The sequence below is a fragment of the Nyctibius grandis genome, chromosome 4 (assembly GCF_013368605.1).
Source record: "Nyctibius grandis isolate bNycGra1 chromosome 4, bNycGra1.pri, whole genome shotgun sequence".
Classification (NCBI taxonomy): Eukaryota; Metazoa; Chordata; class Aves; order Nyctibiiformes; family Nyctibiidae; genus Nyctibius; species Nyctibius grandis.
The window spans coordinates 81,695,297-81,720,204 of record NC_090661.1 but is presented as its reverse complement, the minus strand read 5'-3'; the positions used below and the strand labels follow the sequence as shown (position 1 = coordinate 81,720,204).

At 40.5% G+C, this 24,908-nt stretch overlaps 1 protein-coding gene across 3 annotated transcripts in view; it reads right to left on the bottom strand.

Moving 5' to 3' along the window:
• NDST2 (N-deacetylase and N-sulfotransferase 2) overlaps nt 1-24,908 on the bottom strand; it is a 145,270-nt gene that overhangs the window by 84,305 nt on the left and 36,057 nt on the right. The gene's annotated exons all lie outside the window — the stretch shown is intronic.

Below are 24,908 nucleotides of genomic sequence, written 5' to 3'. Positions count from 1 at the left end.
AGTGTAAAGCAGTAATATTTTCCAAATTACAAACATTCTCCAGCCAGGGTGTCTGATTCACTTCAGTACCTGAACTACTGCAGTTTTCAGCTCAGGAAATGAAAATAAAGTAGTGCTGATTTCAGTGATTCCTTCAGCCAGTAACAGGAATAACTGAACTGAATAGAAATTACCCAAAGTTGCAAATAAAATAAAAAAATTAAAGCTGAACTGTAAGTTAGGCATACTGGTCTTATCTTTTTCAGCCAGATTTTTTTTGTCTTCCTCCTTCTTCCTGGGTTAGTAAGAATTATTGAGTGTTACTTTGACTAGCCTGTGGTCACAAGCTCCTGAAGGAAGGAGAAGACTCAGCCATGTGCCGTTGATTAGTCTGTTACACATTATTGTACCTGTTAAGCAGAAAGGCTAAACCAAGGACCAGGAAGACCACAGGATTCCAGCTGAAAGGAGAAAATGAGTGCACAGCGAGGTGCTCTCCTAGGTGAACAAAGATGTCTTGCACAACACAACACTACTGAGACCTGGCATAACAAACGTGGCAAAATGAGATGCAGGAAACAAAAACTTCAATGCAAGACGGCAACAGATTTTACAACTAACAAACTAGGTTAATTTCTTCTCTGTAGACTACCACAGCCCAAGGATAGAATAATACCTTCCTACTCCTTAGGGGCAAAAGCAAGTAAATATTAGAATCATAGAATCGTTTAGGTTGGAAAGGACCTGTAAGATCATCGAGTCCAACCGTTAACCTAGGACTGCCAAGTCCACCACTAAACCATGTCCCTAAGCACCACATCTACACATCTTTTAAATACCTCCAGGGATGGTGACTCAACCACTTCCCTGAGCAGCCTGTTCCAATGTTTGACAGCCCTTTCGGTGAAGAAATTTTCACCTTTTCACTATTTGACAACATAACATGTAAAGGGGAAAAACCTGATACTTTTTACTGGAAGAAAATTTGCTTTTTTTTTTTTTTTCATAAAATACCTCTGCTATACAACTTCTTAGTGCACGCAAACCACACAGGCCTACAGGCTTTCCTGGAACCGGAAAATAAAAAAGCACCTTTGCCGCTCATACTACAGAGATAAAAGATAACCTCAAACTGAGTACGTTTTGTTTTAGGAAGAAAGCCATTATTCAATGGTAGATGGATTTAGCAGCAGAGTCAGGCACAGGATTATCTGCCCTCTCAATCTTTTCCATAAATGTTCTGAACATTGAGCATCCCAGGAGAAAACATCTGAACTAACCACTTTACTCTTAGTTTGGTCAGACACCACTTGATACTGCCTTCAACGAAGCATTAACAAAGCCAGCTTTCCATCGTCCAGGATAGTGGGTGATGGGAATAGCCAGATAATGGGAAAACCAACCCCGAGCACACAAACCCTGCTGCACAGAGGCAAAAGCCCAGTGTCTTTGCACTGTGCTTTGCAGCATTCCAGGTTCTGGGAAGACTCTTAGCTGGGGTACAGAGGCAGCCCCGTAAGAAACCCCATCTGACAAATCTCTCAAAGCAGAAGGGATCACAGTACATATAACATGGTACTCTTTCACCAGTTATCCCCCCTGGAACTGCTGCTATCATCAGCTCCATGGCTCTAAGCCTTGCATGTTGACCCCAGCTAGCTCCTGAATGCTCCTCCAGCTCCTCCAAAGCCAGCTTCCCAGTGTTCCATGTTCCAGGAGACATCAGCAGTGGCTCTGAACAAAGCTGACGAAGGCTCATGAAGTGAATTACCTCAGGGTCTGAGCCACCCAAAACCTATGTACTGCTTCCAGGTCTGAGCCTGGGATTTACGTATGGATAACTTGTCACCTGAATAATGTATCTACGGAAAATAAAACATTAGCTGTAAAAATTCAGTAGAAGACAGGCCAATTTCAGTGCCTACACAGTAATTCAGAGGTCAAAATTAACCTATCATGCTTACAAAGGCTATTTGCAACATCCCCCATACAGTGTTTGAAATCCCGTCCTCTGAAGTTTTGCCTGTGTGTGTCCCTCTTCACTTCCCAGCATCCTCAGGCATTCCCCAAGAGCCACTTCTGCAAAGACTATAAACATGATACTCTCAAGGAAATCAGATTTGACTCTCTAGCCTGTCCAATATATGCAAGTAATACACTTAGCTATGCATGACTATCCATACATACACAGCATTTCAAAACCAAACCATTACAGACCTTAATACTCACCAGACCCGAACCTTAACTCTGAGGTCCAACAAATAGGTCACAGCCTTCCCCAAAAAGGCTAATGCTAGTTTACTGTAAGCACAGAGGCAAAAGCTTTCAACAAATTCCAAAGAATTTAAGAGTTTTACCTTCCAGAAAACCAAGTTTTTTTGTTCATCTGCACTTTAAGTGCCTAGATTTAAAATGAAAACGTAAGCACAGCTGCTCCCAGCTGATAAGGCCTCATGCTACTGGCATCTATTTATATCCATGATCCAGAGTAACAAACCCACGTACTTTGAACAACTGAAGCAACTGTTAGATAAAATATGGAAATAGGAAGATGGGACTAGAAGCCACCTCCTTTACTGTATAAATTCCTTCCCCATAAATCAAGAAAAAGCACATTTGGGTGAAGGTAATAAAAGATCCATACTGTCTCTGAAGATAACTGCCAAAGCAGAGAATCTCAAAGACTATTTCCAAGTTAGTACATGATGGCAACTCCTGATGGCGTCTTGTTGGTTCCCATCTGAACACTGGGGCCAGCACCTCTGCCAAGCCAGTTAATGTCTTTCAAGTGAGGTCACTAACATGCTGGTTTGTGCCCAGGTGGCAAAGAAGGCCAATGGCATCCTGGCCACTATTAGGAATAGTGTAGCCAGCCGGTCTAGGGAAGTGATCGTCCCTCTCTACTCAGAACTGGTGAGGCTGCACCTTGAATACTGTGTCCAGTTCTTGGCCCCACGCTTCAAGAAAGATGTTGAGGTGGGTGACCGAGCCCAGAGGTGGGTGACCAAGCTGGTGAAGGGTCTGGAGGGTATGACCTATGAGGAACGGCTGAGGGAGCTGGGGTTGTTTAGCCTGGAGAAGAGGAGGCTCAGAGGTGACCTTATTGCAGTCTACAACTACCTGAAGGGAGGTTGTAGTGGAGTGGGAGTCGGCCTCTTCTCCCAGGCAACTAGCGATAGGACAAGAGGACACAGCCTCAAGCTTCGCCAGGGGAGGTTCAGGTTGGACATTAGGAAGAATTTCTTTACAGAAAGGGTCATTAGACATTGGAAGGGGCTGCCCAGGGAGGTGGTGGAGTCACCATCTCTGGCTGTTTTTAAGAAAAGACTGGACATGGCACTTAGTGCCATGGTCTAGTTGACATGGTGGTGTCAGGGCAATGGTTGGACTCGATGATCTCAGAGGTCTCTTCCAACCTGATTGATTCTGTGATTCTGTGTGATTCTGTGTACAGGCAGCTTCTGCTGCTCAGCATTGCTCAGGAGCAGAGGCATCGCAGGATGATGTACAGCAGCATGGGTTTAGTGTTTGTGGTTAACCTCAAGCAACACCTGACTTGTGGGGCTGCAAAGCACAGATGGAAACACAAGCTTATGGCCCCAGGTAATAAGGAAGAGGCAATCCGTCCTATGGGGCTAGGCCCAAGACAGAAAATATGAGAGAGTAAGACAGAAGGATGGGACAGAAGTGTTCTTTCACCTATGGCCATGCCAGCTTGGCCCAGAGCTGATGCTACACCTGCAGATGATACTCAGCCCAACTGAGTCTGAAAACCCCTGCGTAAGAGGGCATCAGACCTCACACATACGCAGTTATCATACTACATTGAGATACTGCTTATAGGAGAGGAAACTGCAGCTTGTCCTGCACTCATCTGCAACATAATATTGCCCTGTGCTCAGCCGGTTATCCAAAAGCATATTACAGAGGAGGGTTAACAGCTTCAGAGTACAGTTGCACAAGGAGCATAAACCAACATTTGCGGCTACCAGCAAAAAAGGTGGACCCATGTCCCTGGCTACTCGTAGTATACTGATCCAAATAACTAATCCACCAAAAAATTATCATCAGTCAGATTTATGAGCTGATCTAATGCACCTTACAGCTGCCTGATGGCAGGAACTGAAGCAAGACAGAATTGTGGCAGACGAGAGCAACACTGACCTTCCCAGAAGTGTAGTGTGAGATCACCTTTCACAAAACAGTAACTTTATTATACAGACTAGAGGGGAAGGCAGGGGATATAGAGGCTGGCTAGAGAATGTCCTAGTCCATTAGACAATTTGTGTGTGTGTGTGTGTGTCTAGTCCTAAACCTCAAGAAATCACTACACAGCTGAGACTGGTTAGTTCCATCTAGACTTTTAAACTGTGAAATGGTAACAAACTTTGAATATGTTCTAGGAGTCAAAACCCTGAACAAGAGTTAAATACAAGCAGCATTTTCACAAGGTCTCCCTAGCGTGCCCTCCTGTTTCTTCTACAGTGTCTCTCTGCTGTGAAAAATGTTAACTTTTAGTTAAAACAGAAGCAAATACCACTTTCAAATATCCCTTCCCTTGCTTCTCTCCTATCTTTTTGCTCTACTGATAGAATAAAAATCCAGTATTACAGCTGGCAAGAGCAATAAAGAGCCAACAAAAGATAACCAGACTGAGTGGGGAGGGGTATTGTTATAGAGTGCTACAGCTCTGGAACGAGACTAAAGGAGAGGATTTCACAGGGACAGACCTGAAATAGCCAGCAGCTGGCCTTGAGGCATACACTACACAAATCCACCCAATTATAAGGGGCATCCCTCATGTTGCACCCAAATGTGACTCCATCCCACACTAGTTTGCTCTTCCTAGTCTTTATGGTAAACTGACATCAAACACCTATTCAGAAATCTAAGGTTAGAGGGAAGAGTATTTACATTAAAGAGATTAATCCCACTTCTTGTCATGCCTCCTGTGCCACATTTTGTTTTACAGTTTTTCTTTTTGATTTTGTGTTCCAAATTTGGGTTATAGCAAGACAACAGGAACTTCAGTTGCTATGCATAATGTAAAATAAACAAAATAAATAAAAAGTATCAGCTCTGAGAATCCAATGCTCTACATCTATAGATAATGCAAGCACCCATACTATGTACACGATGTTTAGGCATAAAAAATCAGGGAGAAAATCAGTCTCAGACACCGACCAAAGTAATTTTAATTATAAAGTATGCCAGATACAACAGAGTGACTTGGACAGGGTTTACAGGCAAAAGCAAATGCACAGTACCTGAAACTGTCACATTTTTTCCAGTCAAACTCTCACAAGTATTTAGCAATTTCTCAAATCTCCTCATCCCCGATGAGCAGCAATGCTGCACATCTGAGTCTCTTAACTAGCAGCCACACGGTTTATGGAGCAGCCACTCTGCCAGGTGAGGGGAAATGATCGCCTGTTGTGCTGACCTAGCACAGAAACGCATTTCGTCTCAGCTGGAAATTGTTCTTACACAACCAGTGCTCTCAATACACTAGAAAACAGCTTAGATACCTGATATCATAGATTTTAATATTCTGACTGTGGACATGGCCATCAAAATCCCCACTGCTTCTCATTCCTCACACACTTAGTATATTGATTTAATTATATGCCTGTAATTCAGTTTACATTTTACAGGAGGCAAAAGGTAGACAGATTCCAGTAAATTACACTTGAGATAAGAGAACGAGGAACTGGAGAGCACAATGCTCATTCTTTGCATGTAGACCAGCCTCTAATACAGGGCTTAACCCTTAACACTTGACCAGAGCAGGCAGTAAGCCCTGGCAAAAGCTAAACTAAAATTAGTTTTCCAGACTTTAAGGTTATGAAGATAACTTGCAAAGTATGAATCAGTGAAGAGCTGTCTTCACAAATCCGTGGACAGAAAGCTTCAGTCTGCTGCTCCGCTCAGGGCTTTTTCCCCAGCTGCAGTGAACAAAGCTTTGCCCATCCTCACAGACCGGGGCACCAGGCAGCAGGGACAGGAGTGGAGCTAAAGCAAACGAGGTTGGTTCCATGCTACATCGCTTGGGAAAGGTCTGAATGGAAACCCAGGAGCTGATGCCGGAGGAAAAGGTGAAGTAAAACACCTAGCAAACAGAAGGAGGTTTAGAGTTGAATCTTCCTCCAGCTGCCTGTGTGTAAATAGCAGCCAGGAGACTTTAGGGCGTGATTAAGAAAATGACAAGCTCTGGCTACTTTCAGATGAGAAAGGAGGAGGGAAAAATGATGGTAGCAGAAGGAAAGTACAGCAGGGAAAGACTGCAGGGAGGAACCAACACATTTATGGAAGAGGTAAGCAGTAGAAGGAAAGGGGCAGACAGACAAAAGTCCCAGATAATGCTGGGAAAATATGGTAAATAATTCAGATACCCTAATTTCCACTAAGGGAGAACTTGAGTGAAACAGGGATAAAAGACAAAACCCAGGGATTACAAATAATAACCAAATGAAGAACAATCAAATTATCCAGCAGATTTTCCCAGTCTTAGTGCAACAATTCATTAGATCAGTATTTTTCTGCAGAATTAGGAACTTCTCTATGTGATTGAGCACTCTTTGTCAAAGATGATACAATGACAGATAACAAGAAAGTTAGAATAATACGTTTGACAAATTTATTTTACTTCTTTTCAAACCAGCTGTAGCGTTAATTGAGATGTCATTTAAACACATTAAACAAGAAGTTAGCTAGCAATCTGTTGTATGGGCTTAATCAGCAATACGGAATTTCCATTCCTGTACGCCACAGCAGGCCTGTCAGTAAGGTGTTCTTCAGCCCCCCTAGTTGGTGGATACAGTATCACTATCTGCTGATGTTCCTCATGCTGCCATTTTTTTGACAAAAAACCGTCATTTATGTGTGAACATTAATTCCTAGGCTCAAAGATTCCAGGCACATGGGCATGACGGACTGCTTGCATCCAAGGTCTCCTGTGCTATGTGACACACACTTCAGGATCCGTGATGCTTTAACAAATTCACTGATGGGAAATTACCGAGTCCAACAGCAGAGGACAATACGGCCACTCTGGAATTCCTTAATTTTGCTGCATTTCCAAATCCAACTGATTTTTGAGGCTTACGGAAGATATTTCAGAAAGACCACAGATTCAGACAGCTTGGCTTTGAATAAATCGTTGAAGTTAACATTTGGGTGTTTGCATTTTGCTTTTAGTGTTTATATTTTGTACAATATAAATGGTAGGTCTCAGGTGTGCCGGGCTACTGCAGAACTCAGAAGGAGCGAATTCAAGAAAGAAAGAAAGAATATGAGAACTAGACGCCATAACCAAAATCTAAGGAAAAGGGTAAAACCTTCAGGATTTCCATAGCTGGGGAATTCATGGCATTTTGCCTCTCTAGAAAAATCTAGACAGTAGTATAATAATAAACCATGTCAGCAGCAGTCAACCTTCAGAACAGCAGAAAAAACACTGTAACAGAGAACAGTATGTACCAGGAAGGATCACTGGATTATAGTAGCCACCACCTAAGCACCAATTCCTGAAGCCAGGAGGTATTTCTAGATATAATAAAGAAAAAAAGTCACTTTTGGTGGTTAATAGTACTGACCATAGTATATTCATGAAAATCTTGGAGCCCATAACACGTCTGATAGTTTACAGAGGAGCAGTTACAAAACTGGTATTTTGCAACTCTGAATCTAAAATGAGTGGGACATTAAAAAATTTTCCAAGAATAATTTAACCAAAGATCAGATGGAATGAAGCAGAGTTGATAATAAAATTTATTGTTCTTGTTGTTACTAAGTCAGTCCAATTCTCATTAGGGAAAATATTAAAAAAAAAAAACCAAACCAAACTATAAAGTTTGATCTTGGTGGGGGGAAGAGAAGGAGGCATTTCAGAGTGCAAAGTGAATCTACATATATCCATGCTGAAAAATGGAAGATTTTTTTCAGAAGTTGAAACCTGTCAGAAATACACAGAAAAGTTTTTGACAACCTCTAATATTATTAGCATAACAATCCTCACAAACAGAGCGGGGGAGAAAGACTGGGGATTTCATCTCATGCAAACTCACAAGCAAGTAGGAGTGTATTTTTTTCATAGGGAAGGTAATATCTGAATCAAAAAACCCCGGCAGGTTAACAGAATAAATGGAAATACACACGCAAGCCTTGATGCTGATGCTGTTTCAGCTCACTCAAAATCACCATGTTAAAACAGATGCTTACCCTTTCCCCTACCCCTTACAAATGGTAACATGAAGCTGAGTGCCTATTAGGATGCTAATCCCAAACTACAGTATCATTCTGTGTCCAAATGGACTTCCCTGCTTTTTTCCTCCCTGTACCACTTTCTCTCAACTCCATCTGACATGGGTGATGTATTTATGGTAGAAAGAAGCTGCTTCAGTGGTGTATTTTTGAAAATCTAAGTTTTTTGCAATACCCTAGCCAACCAGGTTCAAACGAGGAAATCAAAGTCCTGCATATTATCTCATATGACCCAAAGTCAGGGGTAATTGGGTCCATTATGCGAGCGTCCCTCTAGGGAATCCCTAGCTTTGGGGACAAAAATACTACTACAATCTTTACAATAAACTAATTAAGGAATGGGATTGTATATTCATACATATTTCATATACATATATCTTTTTATTTTATGTGTATTGACATACACACACACCTTTCTGATGCAGGAATTAAAAATTCCCTTTTAACACACCAGTGGCTGAACAGCTAACATATACGCATTTTGGAAGTGGATTGCACAACAGGAAAGGCGACAGCACAGTAGGAAAACTCCAGCAGGGAGACAACAATCGAACAACAAACAGGACATAAGGCATCAAATGGAAAGTGAACTCTTGAGGAGCTAAGACAGATGCAAAAGCTGTTGGTGGTAGTGTGGAAAGTTTTGTTTGTTTAGCAAGTTTAGGAACATATGGAAGGTGTGGAAATATTTATCAGAGCAATGCTCTGAAAAGACATACTGAAAGAAAGAGTTCACCGTTCTTTATCAGGCACAGCTTTTCAAAAGCAACCAGAACAAACTTCTACATATGACCTTAAAAAAATTGAAATGCCACCTGCTAAAGTATTAATTCACCAGTATTAATTTCACCAGTATTAATTCCTGTGCTGGTATGGTCCTGACACAGTGGGTTTTAGCAGAAAGCTCACAAAAATACTTTCCCTCTCTCAACACGTATATCTTCATGGAATGCTTCTACCTGGAAAAAATGTCTGAATTTAAATTCTAAAGTAATAAATTTTACTAACCATTAAATCCAGAAGCAAAATCCACACACCTATCAAACAACGCCAGGTATTCACTTCTTCCAAACTCTATTAAGTGGTCATCAGTCAAAACAACCCCTCCAGTAAAAAGGACAAGCTTAAGCCTTTCAGCATAAGCTGAAAATTCTCCTGATCCCCTCTAAAACCATAGTTATCTTGCATGAAAAGTAATAAATCACAACAAAGAAATATATTTTGTGTGATTTCACAGTCCTATCGTTCTGATTTTTCTGCTTTGTAGCTCCATTTCATGCACTTCAGCAGTATCCCCAACATCACATTTCAGCCTTGGGCATGTCAAGACCCACAATTCCACATATTTGTTATTAAAAGGTAGATTATTCAGAAAGCTCTTTTGACACAGCGCTAATAATACTGTGTGCAGGCAACCAGTGCACACAGGGGACCGTTAGAATCCCACTAAACACAGACTCTCCTGCTAACTTCAGCATCGGAGCCAGGAAACCAGGCAAGTCAGAATGCAGCAAAGAAATCCCACTGCTCGTGTGATGTGACGCTAAGATGAAGCCTAAAAGAAGTATATAAGAGGGAAACAGCTTATGCTATTATATGCATTCATGCATTATATGCATTCATTCCTTACCTTTCCCTTTACATTGCGAGGCTACATCACCCCTTGAAACACTGTCACAAGCAGAAGCAAGTCCCGTACATGAACCGTTCTTTCCCTGGGTGCTCTCGGGAAGCGAGAGCGTGCACTCAAGTGAGCATTCATGCTTCAGCCAGCTTGAGGACAAGGCTGTGCACCAAAGTCCTTAACACTGCTGATTTCATCCACAGAACTGAAAGAGCATCCCAGCAGGACACTGCCAGCCTCCTTTTCAGCTCCCTCTTGCTGACTGCCAGTCTCTGGCAAGTAAAATGTCAAGAACCAGGCAGGGGCCGTGTTTGGAGAAGGAGGGATAAGAGATTCTCACCATCCATCAACCTCAAAACCTATTCAGCCGACAACTTGAATGGAACTGGCATTTCATTCTCCATGGTAACAAGAGATGGAAGGAGGTTGGAAAAAGAGAGAGAGGGGACAGACTCAGGAAAATCTGATGCTGAAGAAGCAGGGAAAGTTGTAAACTTTGCAACTTCTCTTTGCTGTGGAAGCTGCACGTAGAAGAGGGAAAAGCCCTTTCCTCGCCTGCACAGTCCCTGAGACAAGCTCTCCCACAGCCACGATGAGGTGCCCTTTCTGTGAGCGCTGTGCTGATGTGGGGGCAGGAAATCCCTTATTCTGCATCAGTCCTCCCCAGAGGAAAGATGAATGCCTCTTCAACACTGGGAACTAGGGAAAGCTGCAGATTACTGCCCCACAGAAAACAGAACTGCCTGAAAGGGAAAAGATACTGTTGTTCCCTGTGCAGTATTTCATGTCTACAGCTTGAAGCCACTGATACCGCCTCAGTCTGTGTGCCAGCACTGACCACAAACTGGAGCAGAGAATTAGCATCATCCCCTTTGCCTGCTTTGCATCTCACATGGAAGTAAATGTTTGTTACTTCTATTACACTGGATCACTTAGACGCCCAGAGAAACTGGGTATTTATTCTTTTCCAAGGCACACCAAAATGAAGCATGGAAGCAGCTAGACTTAAAATTTGGGCAGCACATTCCAAGAGCTCACAAGAGCTCTGGGTAAGTCAGTTCTTAGTTCTTATTAACATTTCAGGCCTGGCCATCTTCTGAACTTTTTTTTCTGCTATTTTACATTCATAACTTGAGCCGTCACAGCCAGAATGTGCACAACAGGGAAATTACATTTGGATTCATGCACGTTTGTGTTCCAAGCTGACCCCATGCAGCTACTGAAAGAGTCTCTGGCTAAAGCACTTATGCAAGATAACCAAACAAAGGACTGAAAAGCTCTGCAAATCCTGGCTGCTGCCGCTGCCATCTTACTTCTTTCTCAATTCTTTACACAGATTCCTTCCTGAAGGACACATTTAAATCTCCCTCCCCCACCCAAACCCACCACCTCTCAATTCTGAGTTTGTTCTCACTTTTGTGTTGCATATGGGACATGCTGTTGTGTGGTACTTTTTTTATAGCCTTATCTACACAGTGAGCTTTTTGTTAAAGGTGACCTGCAGAGTTGTTTTGAATTCTCCCAGTAGTCCTCATGTATCAGCAAATACGTTGAAAAATCATAGTTTTTAAAAACTATCATTTTTTCTTCATTGCTCCCATTTAAATTTTGGACATTCGGCTTTCAGTTTCTTACCTAAGTCTTTATTTACCATTCGTGACATTGCAACCCATAAGGCATGTTAATACATGCCCCTGTCCACTGAACTTCATCCTTTATCCACCACCAACCATTTCAAAGCCGTGTGAATACACTCTTGCTTTTGAAAAATACCTTCCTCCTCTGAAAAAATGTGTTTCATTTTCTCCTTTGTCTTAGAAGACTCTGAATCTTGGAAAAAACGAGAGGAAACCTCAGAGGGAACAATCTTACAGTCACTTCACTTCTGTAGCCCCTTTCTATGGCTCTCCAACTCATCTTCCTGAGACAGCCTTCTCCTTAGGTAAAGGGGGACATATTTACCTTTCGAAATGTACTTCAGGTGCATGGTTTATAAGTACTTTCCTTCTTTCCTGAAGAATTTAACAAGAGAAAGAGAAATGAGACTCTTCCATTCTCTCTCTCCCAGCCAAAGCCAACTAAACTGGGAGTGACACACATCAGCTGAAAGATGTCAGCCTCCTACAAGTCGAAATAAGCAAATAAATGCTGTTAAATGCATCTGCACCAGATGAATTCAGTTCTTTTCACTTACTTTTGAAGATATTTCAGAATTCCAAGGAGACATTTCCATCCCTTTTAAAATATATTCTACCCATGTCTATTAAGATGAAGATATTTAACATAAAAAGCTTTTTATGTTCCTTTCATAGAACAATCTCAGAGTACTTCGTTATTTTCCTTTGTTATGGAAGCACAAAAAGGAAAGAAGGTATTTTTGCCACTTGTCACAAAGCAGGATCATCTTCTCCGCACCTCCTGTTCACTGAGTTTCACCTTGATCCTCTTGAAGGTTTGAAAGTATTGTTGTTTATCTGTAGCTCAGGAAAGGGATTTTCTTTCTCTCTGAAGCTGATTCTAACATACTTCAAAGACTTGCCGTCTACTAACATCATCCACTTGTCTTCCTGTGATCCAAGAACTATACCCATAGAAATGGCGAGCTTTCCCAAATCCATTCTAGCAGCACGCTTTAGGCAAGGAAGAAGACACTGATAATGTTACTAATATTCAGAAATGTGCCAAAAAGCATTCCAGTAGCAAAGAGCTGTACTAGCCGTACTGTCCTACTGTGTGTTTTCCTATACACACCAGAAAGGGAATGGTAGTCTATCTCTCACCAATGAGATACACATTTTGGAAACAAATCTACTATGAATTGGCTAAAGCTAGCATCTCAAAAGGCACCCTACCGAGAGGTACTGAAGTGAGAAAAGAAGGATACCCACACAGAATCAAGGTCTTATCCAGCTTCCCAAAACAGAAGAATGAACAGTACAGTACAGCTAACATTCAAAGGACTGCCCACCATGTGTGCCTGTCATGCAGTAACAAAAGCTGGAATACAGCAATAGCTTCAGGCTGGCTGAGAATGAAGCTGACTTTGGTTCTGATCGAGTTTGGTGGTCTCCATGCAGCTCTTGCGTTACAAAAGCTACTGTCTCAACTGGCAGCAATTATACAGAGAAGTGCAACGGTGGTGAACCTGAACCAGTGGTGAACCTCACTAGTGGGATGGTATTGGCAATGGCACATCAGGGCATCCCATATTGCACCTGCTCAGGGAACAAACAGCTTCTGCACCACAGCTGTGAACCCAGAACTAAATTCACTTTTATCAAGTAGATACCTGCTCTGAAAACCTTGTTGTGCCTACCAAGAAAATTAACATGTGAAGTAGTGACTATGCTGTAACAGTGCTATGATTTAGCAGTAGAATGCTTTACTACAGCTATTCCCTGAAGTACTACATTAAAATAGGGAAATGAGTAATCCTGTTCTACATTTTAAAAAAAAATAAATACATTAAAATGTAGCAAATATGCCAAGTTTTGAGTTAAGTATCCATCCACCGACCAACACAGCTGAGACTGAGCCAGAATTTAGTGTCTAAGAGAAGATGTCTTGAAAGGTGTTTTAATACAACAGAGAGATAACCCAGCCCCAAGCTGACTTGCCCTACATATGGAAATGGTGGAGACCAAATACTCTCCTGTTCCTGCTCACAACCTTGAGGGAAGCTCAGTCAATCAGATACTCCATATCCACAGGTACTCACAGAGACCGATACGATGCCATAAATTAACACAACAGCAAAAACCCCTAGGTAAAAGCCAGAACAGTGGAGGGACCAGCAGGGCAGCCATACGTGACACCCACACGAGCTGCTGTTCACTAAGATGCTTTTCTGGTCCTCAGTGCCCTCTTATTTCATATAAACCAGAACCCTTCAGCCCCAGAATACTGACACCAGAGAAGGAAAGAGGGCGTTCATCAAGTTGACAGTGCAAAAGACTCAAGTCCAGCAACCTCCACCCAGGCCAACAGCCACCCTACCGAATACCAATGGCAAAAAAAGGCAGTATCTCAGGCTTCTACACCTCTGAAGCTACAATTGAGATTTTTTTTTTTTAAAGCAATTTTTGCTTCTGGGATTAAACAACACATTAACTTACCATCACCATCTGAGGAATAAACACCCGTTTTGATTTCAGGTCAGAAATCACTCACCATCACAGAAATAACTTATGCAGTTGTTAGGTTAACAGCTTTGCAGATCCTGTCAATGTCAAAAGTTCATCTGCTGTTGGAAAGGAACATTTATTTTTTGGTTTGACGTTCCCAATTTCATCCCAGCTAAACAAGAGACAATTTCTAATAAACACGGCAAAAGAACTACAAATTTACACTTATGAGCATCCTGGAATAAAACTCGTATTTTACCTGGCTGAAATGCAGAAATAAGAAAGAACAAGCTAAAAAGGCAGATACTTAATTACAAAGATTCAGAGGACAAAACAGTAAAAATACTACACACAAATCTTTCAAAGCATACGTTAAAATGGTTTCTGGGAATAAAAAAAGTCTAAAAAACATGATTACAAAGCACACAAAAATCTTCTAAGAGGTCCAGACCTCAAAAAAATCTGAGGACACCATTCTAGAAACCCGGAGCATCTTGATTTAAATTGACAGCCACGGCTGAAATATCTTTGAGCTATTCTCAATACAAGTTATTTCAAGGAAGGAATGAATATGGCCAGAGAGTGCACAGACTGAGTTGACCTGATGACACACCACCTGGGTCATCAGTAAAAGAACACACCGTACCACTGAATTACCAGTCATTTCCCACTGCAGGCACACCACCCCAAAAGGGGAGGGATGGACTACATGCATACAATTCTATCACACATGTTTCTCTAATAAGCGAAATGATACTAACTCTGTAGCTTCCTAACTTCAAGTGTGCCACAAAATTAATCAGAGTTTAATAAAAATTTCTTCAAAGGAATCAGCTTTAGTTATTCAGACCATTCCCATAAGGGTAAAGATCTTCTGAATCCCATGGGATTGAAATTTTAACATACTTCAGGTTAAATCTTTTTTTCTTTCTTTATTAGCCAGAGTGTTTTAAAAACTTTTCATAAAATAGGAATTCGTATTCAACATCATCCATCAAACAATCTTTCCACTACTTCAGAAGCAAAAAGAATAAATGCAAAATCCTGTGCATCATAAGAGTTTCATGTTTCATAAGAGACAGAGAGCTTATGACTACAAGAGTCCTAACCATTTGTTTGGCTAATGCTATCTAAAACAACACACACGAAGTCACCTCCATCTGTTATCCAAAAACTTGCAATAGCACTAAACATTAATGATACATGGAGAGGTGAAAGCTAACAACCAGTGAAGGAAGGGCTTTTAGAAGAGCATTTTGTATCTGCAGTAAAGGTTTTCAATATTTCACATAAACGTTTTCATGCAAATAAATACATGTTCCTCTAAACTGACAAAGTTTACAAGGGCACAATTAGCTGTTTTCATTGAGAAAGAATAGCTGTCTTTCATTGAGAAGACACATAAGAAATGCTTTCTTCTTTGCACATGTTTTTCCATGATTTAAGGGAAAGTTCTACTTCAAGAAATGAATATAACGTTATCCAAATCTACATGGTCTATGGCTTTAATGGGTAAATTTACATGTGAATAGTTGGTTTCTTTTTTTTTTATTCCCAGTTTCCTCTTGGATTTTACCTATTTCATATAAGATTAAAACAGCTACAAAGATTCTGCAAGCCAAATTAAGCACACCGTGATACCTCTGCAAATAAAGCTATCTTTTAACAAGCAGCAGGAGGGTCAATGCAAATGAATCAGCACTAACTGCTATCATTAACAGTGCAAAAAAGAAAAACACTACCCCTTCAACCTACCGCGGATCAGAAAAGGCTGCAAATTGTAAGTAGTGAGTTTTACAGATTAAGAAATGAGATACAAGTTTCACATGACAGAGGCATGTCTAAATGTCTATTTCTGTCTGCATTTCATAATGCAACTGAAATACAAGTGATGTCCAACATATGCTTAGGGCACAGGACACTACTTAAAGCACAGCACTAAGCTATGCCTTAAAGGTCCAACAGTGTAAATAATGCAAAAACAATGGGTTTGGGGATTTTTTTTTTTTTGGGGGGGGTTGAGGGGGAGTGGAGAGAACACATCCTAACCAATCTTCTTATTTTCCCACAAAGTCTGCATCTCAACAGGTTAACTATCTATAAATAAACCTGTCTCTTAAGAAGAAACTGATTTCACTTAATTCTGTATAATTCTGCAAATAAGAGGACAGTATTTAGAACAGATGGCACAATTTATTTCAGCCTTACTGCTACAACTAACTGCTCCCACGATTTCTAAACCACTTTCCAGTTTTACACACAATTCCAGCTCGTACAAAACAGAGAAACTTCCCCTTCAGTGGGTTGAAGGGAAAACCAGAATCAAACCACTTTTCAACATGTCAGCTGACCAAAACATTGCAGATAATATAAGGAAGAACCATAAATTACATATTTTCATGCACCCCCACTCTCAACATACCAAAATAATGGAAGAACCAGCTGAGGTACCAATACAGATGTGACCGAAGAGGCCTCAGGCACCGACAAGTAACTTCTGCAACTTTCAAGGCAATACAAGTTCACAGATGATGGCTTCTCTTCCCCAGTGTAATAAGATGTAACACGAATTCAGTTTACGGTATGATGCCATATTTTGGCTGGAAGGCATAAGAGATCTGAACTTAACAACGTGTTAAATTGCGATGTAGCACCTGTGTCTTACTAGGAGCCTGCTTGATTTCCCCAGGGCCAGAGACATGCCTGCCACCTGGAGATGGGCAGCGCAGGCTGACTTACTCTGCCTAGGCAGAACTACCTGGGCACAAGGTCCCAAACCTGACTGCAGATCCTAGGCACTGTGATAGTAGTGGGGAGGGAAAGCACACTTTGAATGCTATCAGATGCTTCAGAGGAAAGGGTTAGTCCCTGAAAAGAATATTTAACATAATTTACAAGCAACTCTCACGTTATTTCCTCCCACTTGTCTGTGCTGATATAAGAAAGGTGGGCATACGTTATATTTCAGGCAACTGCTTCAAGTGACTGCACCGCAGAGAGAAGCATCAACACCTACTACAAAAGGACACGTTAGGAAGGCTTGTCTCTCCTACAAAAGGCTTTAAAACAACCCTCTCTGCTGCAGCATGGACTCTAATCGAGCACCTGCATTCTCTCAAGGTATCTTACTGACAAACACGGCTAATATGATGTGTAATGAAAGGGGATAAAGCCTCTCTTCCCAGAAAATAAAATCAGACAGCTGATTTTACCAGAGGAAAAAAAGGAGGTTGAAGCTTTCACTAATGGTTTTGTAAGTGTCCGACTTCAATGCTAAAAGCTTCCTGCACTTAGGTTATGAATTTGGAAGGGAGAAATTATAAAACAAAGGTATGTTACACAGTCTCACAGGCATGTTAACTTCTGCCTCTTCTGTGCAGATAATTTCTCCATTGCAGTCTTCTGCATTTCAAAGTTACATCATCTTTTGAAGCAGCAAGAAAGGAGATGTTGCTGAAAACATCTCCTATTTTGTGAGCTGCCCTTGTGTTCACTGCTTCCCCACACAAATGAATGCCAAAATACCAAACCAATCCTTCTGTCCCTGCTGCCTTTTCTCTCTGACCTCCAAGTAAGTACTCCTAAATATTCTATGACCGCTGGGAAAAATCTACTGTGTTCCCACCCCCTCAAACCATTCCTCTGTAAAACAGTTAATCTTGAAAATACAATGCTGTCACCTTTCTTTTGCAGGTTTCTGCCATTGCCGTCACTATGGAAACAAATCAAATTTGACTATCAAATATGTCAGTAAGCATGATTTATAAAATATGAAAGCACCAAAGGTAAAGACTCTACATAAAAAACAATCACGACAAAATTAGCTTGTTAGCATGGTAACATTGGCTTTAAAGGATTTTCAAGTTCGTATGAATTCCTAGGGTAATGCTGCAGCAAGCTGTGGCCAAGGAGAGAGCTGCCAGTGCAGCATCAAGCATGAAGTCACACAGCCAAAGGCTGCAACTATCTGCCAGGACAGTGTTGTAATCATCCCTCTTCCATACATTTAAAACACAAGAATCAGACAGTAAAGAAAAGTCACTATATCCCCAAAACATCACACCAACACAAGAAACACTGTAAGACATACACCCATCTGTTTCTTTGAGATTTACAAATAATTAAGGAAGGCCCTTGCAGCTTGCATTGCCTGTATCTCAATAGCGCAGTCACCTTCCCCTCTGTTCATCATCTTCATTCACATCTGCATCAGAAGCAAAGTCAGAGCCAATTATTCTTAGCTTCCCAACCAAAGATTTAAAGCAATTCTCAGAAAAACATCAGCTATAGAGCTTAGTTGGACAGCTATTCTGTTGTGTTGTGGCTTCAGCAATGCAAAAGCGGAGTGCTTATTATCACTGTAAGAGACAGGGTTCATCCAAGCCCTGTATGTGCAGAAGCAGATTTCCCTCACTCCCAAAGCTTGCCACATACCTCACTTTGACATGTTGACTCAATTATAGCACACGGGAGCCTCCAGGGAACAAACACAGCTTTTTGAGGCAACTCCCTCTCCACCACACACACATTCCCTCTTCCACACACATTTCAGGGAATGTTTTGCCTTTCATGGTCCCATTATTCTCGCCTTTCACTACATTACTGTGATGTACCTACCCTCTTCATGTTGCTGCCTTTCCTCACCTGAACTGGCTTAGAAAGTAAGCCACTATTCCACCTCAAATTCAGCTACTGAAGTTACAATACAAACAGCAAAAGCAAGAGGGACCTCTTCTTATGCCAAGATAGAACATTTCAGCTTAAGAAAAAAGAGCAAGAAAAACAGCTCAAACACAAATTAGAGCTACAGAATGCTAGGAGAGGAACAGACATTCAGCTGTGAAGCACTTTTAAAAAGCATCGTGGAGCTACAAGAATAAATGTGCTCTTTTCTTAATAATTACACAGCAAATGGTAAGCTCCAGGTGCCGTTTCAGGTAGGGGAGACAGTTTGTCAACTAGTCGGTGCTGGACAGGTGACCCTGAAGACTGCTTGCTGCCTTTAGGACTTGGCTGAAGAACTTCTGCATATCCACTGCCTTCAATGCTACATGCACATACAGCAAATCCCCTTACATTCAGATTCTCCCAAGTGGACCAAAAGAAATAGTCTACAGTATTCTTGACTTAAAACCATTTTTTTTTGACTGGATATCTTAATGAGAGTTGGAAATTTACCAGATTATTCTCTTTTTGTCACACGACTGGCCACTTCAGCAACAGTTCATGCACTCTAAGATGGAGACACTGCCTCACTTGAAACATACATTTTTGATTCCTGATTTCCAAAATACAAGATTATGTGCTTTGTCTGAGATTCCCTCTACTAGCTGGGATGAATCCAGATGGGAGCCGCATGGAGAGAACAACTGAAGGATCTGGAATCCTGCACTATCAACAAGGTAAGGAGGAACGAAAGAAGTTATAAATTACAGAACTGAGAGGAAAGTTAGAAGAGAGGACAGCGTAAGCTGAATTAGTAAGTCTTCTGTGAGAGCTCCCCGTCCACAAAAAGTATCTTGCAGAAACAGAGTGTGAATTTCGATGCATTGTTTCCCTGGTAGTTAATGATGACACTAGTTCACAATATCAGGAAACTGTATGATAGTACAGAAGACATTTCAGAGCTGGAGTTTATCTTGCTCCAATATTGGACAATTTGAAATAAGCCATTCCACCCCTTTTGAAAAGTTTCAAGAAATCCTACATGAAAATATTATGGAAATAACCAGTCTTTAGAAATTGATTCACACATTGTATCACGTGAGTTTATACCCTCTTCTATGTGGCTCTTTTTTTTCTTCTCTTCCATCAGTCATGCATGCCTGGTCCTACTGATTCCCATTTACACCTCAGAATTAATAACAAGTGTGGCCATGAGTTCCATGGACAAATTCAGGCATATTAAAAAGTACCTCCTGTTAGCAGTTTAGGTTTGCTTTTACTCAGCTCTTCTGAATAACTCTTTGTTCTTGTGCAGATAAAGAAATGTAAAAAAGGAGGTTTTAAATTACCTGTGCTAAGTATTCACTACTTCCAAAATATATTACTTTGCATTTGTCATGTCTTCAAAAAAGTTCCAAATTTTTAAACTTAGAATCATATTTATATGTCACTGTGCTACTTCTCATTTGTGTATGTACCTCTCTACCCCCCTCTCTCTCTCGTATCCCTTCCTGCCCTTTCAAGGGACTACAAAACACCGCACTTTGAAGTCCAGGAACAATATGGTATCTACACAGTATTTTCAGTATTATCATCTATTGTGAATTTAAAGACACTACAGTACAATTCTGAGACCATAATTATAATAGGCTACTCTAATCAGGCTGATGCTAATTACAATGTGACCTCTCATAAAGACTGCTCTTAGGACTCTGTACAACTACCAAAGCCAGTGCCAAAACAATGAGATAAGAAAATCTAAGTGATAAACATTATGAGCTTTTACACTTACAGCATGACTTCTACAGGATCCATTATGCCACTGAGATCAATGGGGGAGATCATAGCAAAACTCCTTGATATACACGGAGGGAGCTTTTATTCTTTGGGCATTTGGAAAGGAAGCTTAAGGAACAGCAAATTCAGGTTAACTTATTTTTGAATAAGAAGTCCACACCATGATTTAAGGTACTTGAGGTTACCACATATTCACTTCCTATCTTTAAAAAGTTAATTTCACCTTTTCTCAATGCATTCATGCAAACAAATGTTCAGCAGTCAACATGGTGAAACTCTCCCACCCTCCACACGCCTTCAGAAAACAAACTGCAAGGTAGAAGAACTGTTTCAAGTGAAAACATTTTTCTTGTGATGGTGAATGTATCAAAAATGAAAACTGATTTTACCAGACACTAAAATTAGTACGTTGTATCAATGGAGAAAAGGACCCCGAAAGGGTCATTGTATCACTATAAATATCATCCCCTACAGCCCTGAGACTGATTACTTTCAATCCCATTACTTGGATATAATTTTTAATGATCCTCTTAGCAGGAAGGATCTTAGAAAAAACAGAATACTAAACTTCTTGAATTTATGGAAGGAAGACCCGGGCAACTGGGGACAAGGTTAATTTTAACAGCTATTAATTTTAACAGCTATCTCAGCAGAAATACTCCATGCAGGAAAGAAGTCATCCCTGAAGCCTGATGCATCATGTACATAAGCAGTCAGAAATACTGCTTTCTTAGGGTGACTAGAAACATAGACACAGTTAATCATTTAACACAATATTTGCACATTTAACCATATTTCAAATTCCTCAAGTTGACCAACAGGCATTAAAGGCCGAAGAAACCAAGCATATCTGGATCTTTATGAGGTAAGACATTGATATCAGAGAACTGAGAAGCTTCATGAGCAGTTATCAATGTGGCAAACCAGTACTAGTGTGGAAAAAGAGGAGTTTCATTATCTGTGATTCCATTGAAGAAAAGAGAATTTTTTATGGGTCTTGCTTATAAAAGGGCATAGGAAAGAAGCAAATATAGAGTTGAATAGAAGAAGGTAATCCTGTTTAATGCGAAAATGCACCTGGAGTCTGAAACACAGAGGCATTTAATCTTCTCAGGCTGTTTTTGCTTAGTATATCCAGAAAATAAAATTGCGTCCATTACCTCTTCCCTCTGCTTACCTGATTAATGAACTAAATATCATGTCCTTACTCTGGGTTCTTGGAGTTTTGTTTTAATAGATTAATGACAATGGAAAAGCCGCAACACTGAGTAGCAAACACTTGCTATTTTCTTTGCGTTTCATGTATTTTCAAACTGCACTCTGAACTAGAAGATATTTTTCATACACAAATCACAGACACATGCCATACAATTGAGCCACAACTGTGGGCTAGTGAATAGTGACTATACCTGCAGCAGACTTAACTTGCTCCAGATATTCCGATACTCTAAAACAGGCACTAACAAGGCAAATAAGCTTCAGAAGATTTATTGATTTTGGAAAGTGACAGTGATTCTCAGTCATGTAACAGTTGTCTTCAAAGAAAATAAGCGAAATCCAAAGCATCCTACTGATTCTGCGCTGTTTGGGAGCCAGCACTTAACGCTGCCTATGTCCAAATGCAGCTCTATCAGAGCCCAGCAGGTTCTCCAGAGGAATCACACACTTCCCGAACAACAGTCAAAATCAGCATGCAAACCATGGTCCCCATTCTACATGGTATCCCCCAGCTATTTCAAATATCCCTTCACATTACCATAAGGGGGCAAAGACAGGATAAAATGTAATTTATTGCTCACTAAATACATTAATTCTATAAATTAATTGCATTGATGACATATGTGCCCCTTTTCTTTGGCATAAACAAAGCAGCTACCCTGCTAAGAGAACAGAAGAAATTATTTCCAAATCCAAATAAAGTTTGCCATCCATGTAGAGAAAGAATAATATTACAATCATGTGACATACATTTATCACATTCTTAATGCAGATCTGGAAACTGGAGATATTTAGCAATAAGCACAGGGTAAGAATTTAGACAGAACAAAATGAAACAACTGAAAGCATGAATGTTGGCCAGGAGCTATCCCCAGGAAGGATGAAGAACAGCACTTCTCAGCAATTTTTCAGGCCCAACACACATTCAAAGCTTCTACTTTGTGGAATCTCTCCTGCTTTTCCTAGTTCATGGGAAATTTCCTTTCTGCCAGACAATTCAAGGGAAACTGAACTGCAAATTCCATTAACTTGAACTCTGAGAAAGCATCTCGGCTACTGTGAGTCACTGACAGCTGGAAACAATCCTGCCAGCTCGGGAGAGACACCAAATTCAATGCAATATCCGCCCCCATATACTCTAGTCCACAAAAGCCAGCACATCTGAAAGGAATCACAAGGATGCTACTGCTCATTGAAGAGGGAGATGTCAGTCTGCTTGGAAAAAATCCCTCAGCAGGAAGGGCCTGCTTCAAGCAGCTGCTGATAATACAGCCCCACGTGCCCAGAGCTCCTCAGCAGAGGAGGACTTCATGTTCAAACCTGCTGTTTCTAACACAGAGGTCTGAAACTTTGCCCTGGGCCTGATTTTCTGGTTTGAGTATCTGAAAAGGGGGCTTAGAAGATTTGCCTGCAGTAACGTTACATACTTACAATCACCTCCAAACCATCAATTCTCTGGGTATGGAAAATGAAGAGTAGCACATAGAGTGTCAATGTAAGGACTCCAAAGATCCCTCTACAGATTCCATGTGTATCAATGAAGGTGTTCAAGCTTTACTCCATCACGAATCGGAGCACAAAGAAACGGATACCACAGAACATCAGGGATGAGCAATCAGCTTCTTTTGATACCTAAAACTACATTGCTAAATCCAACAATATTCCAAATGAAGAAATATTTTGTATTGCTGGTCTCATCAGGCTGTCTGATTAACAAATCTGACTTGTGCATTATATACTGCTTTTGTTAGCTGCATGAAGTTACTCCATGGCTACAGCTCAGCCAGAAGGCATATAGTAACTCATTTAAAAGGGTGAGAGAAATGACAAGAGGAAAGCAGCAACTTGATTCAGATTGCTAAAACACCATCTTTTATAAAAGTATCACATTCTGAAATAAAGTTAAGGGAGTTTGTTTGTTTGAGGGATTTGGGTTGTTTGTTTTTTTTTTTTTATTTTTAAGGAATCCATGCCTTTCAGACGACAACCACAAAAACACAAGCATCCTCAGTAACTGCCCTAACACTTTTCAACATATAAGCTTTGCTTGCTTTTAGGGCCTTGTCTACAACAGCAAGTTTTAGAGAAAAAAAACAAAATGCTATTTCCAACTCAGTTGTACCACTGAGTCTCACATGATTTAGCTGCTAGCAGTAAAAAGACCAAAGATACTTAGCCTCAAGAGTACCATAGTAATTGCTGAACTAAACCTTATTGGAAATGATTATTCTCTACTACCCCCCAGGTATGGAGAATTATTCTTTACGATTATTTAATAAAATTACAACCTCATAACTGTAGCTTCTTCCAGGCCAGATCCTCACATCTACCTGCCACCTCTTGCTATTAAGCTTGCTCCTTTTTCGCTTGCATATCCTTCTGCATATTGCGCTCCTCATGATTGCTCCTCACCACTTCCTGACAGAAGAAACATGCCAAACACGACTGGAAACTCTAATTCAATTCATATTGTTGTGCCAAATGTCAGTCAGGGACACATTTCTGACACGCAGAACTAGTTTTTGAGCTGTATGCAGTAGACTACTTATTTTAGTGTACTTCTGTTAAGAGATCATAAGTGTCCTTAGTCAGAAAGGTTCTTCTCATTGATGTCACAGAGCAAGAGAATCACAGAACAAGACCTTGCTCTACCAGGCATATTTATCTATACACAAAATTATGAAAAGAATCTTGCTTTGCCTTTCATGATTTCAAAGACATATCCTGAAATTTAGTAGACATCTTTGAAATGACCAAAGTCCAAAAATAACACAACTGTGATACAATAGTTAATATGGACTTCCGACATCAATAGACAAATCTTCTGAGACAAGACGGAGAGGCTCCAGATCAGACCAATAGCAAAGAGTATTAGAGTATTGTGAAAACACTCTGATTTTTAAAAAAAGTGGATTCAAAAAAACCAATCCAAATTGCAATTATAGAACGGGAGCTCTTCCAACCTCCTTCCTTTTAACAAAATGCCCGTTTCTCTCCTAAGAAGTGTTTAACAGCGTTTTACAAGACAAGGCAATATTTAAATTGTTATTTTTAGGTAATTTTATTAAATATATATATAATAATCACATTTATCTTAATATGTTACAGAGATAACCCTATTAAAAACTTTACTACACAAAAAATTACACAAACAACAACACTGACAAAATTTAAATCTGTGTATCTCAGTATGTTCAAGTTTTATCAAGTGTAAAAGTTCAGCTTTCTAATGGAATAGC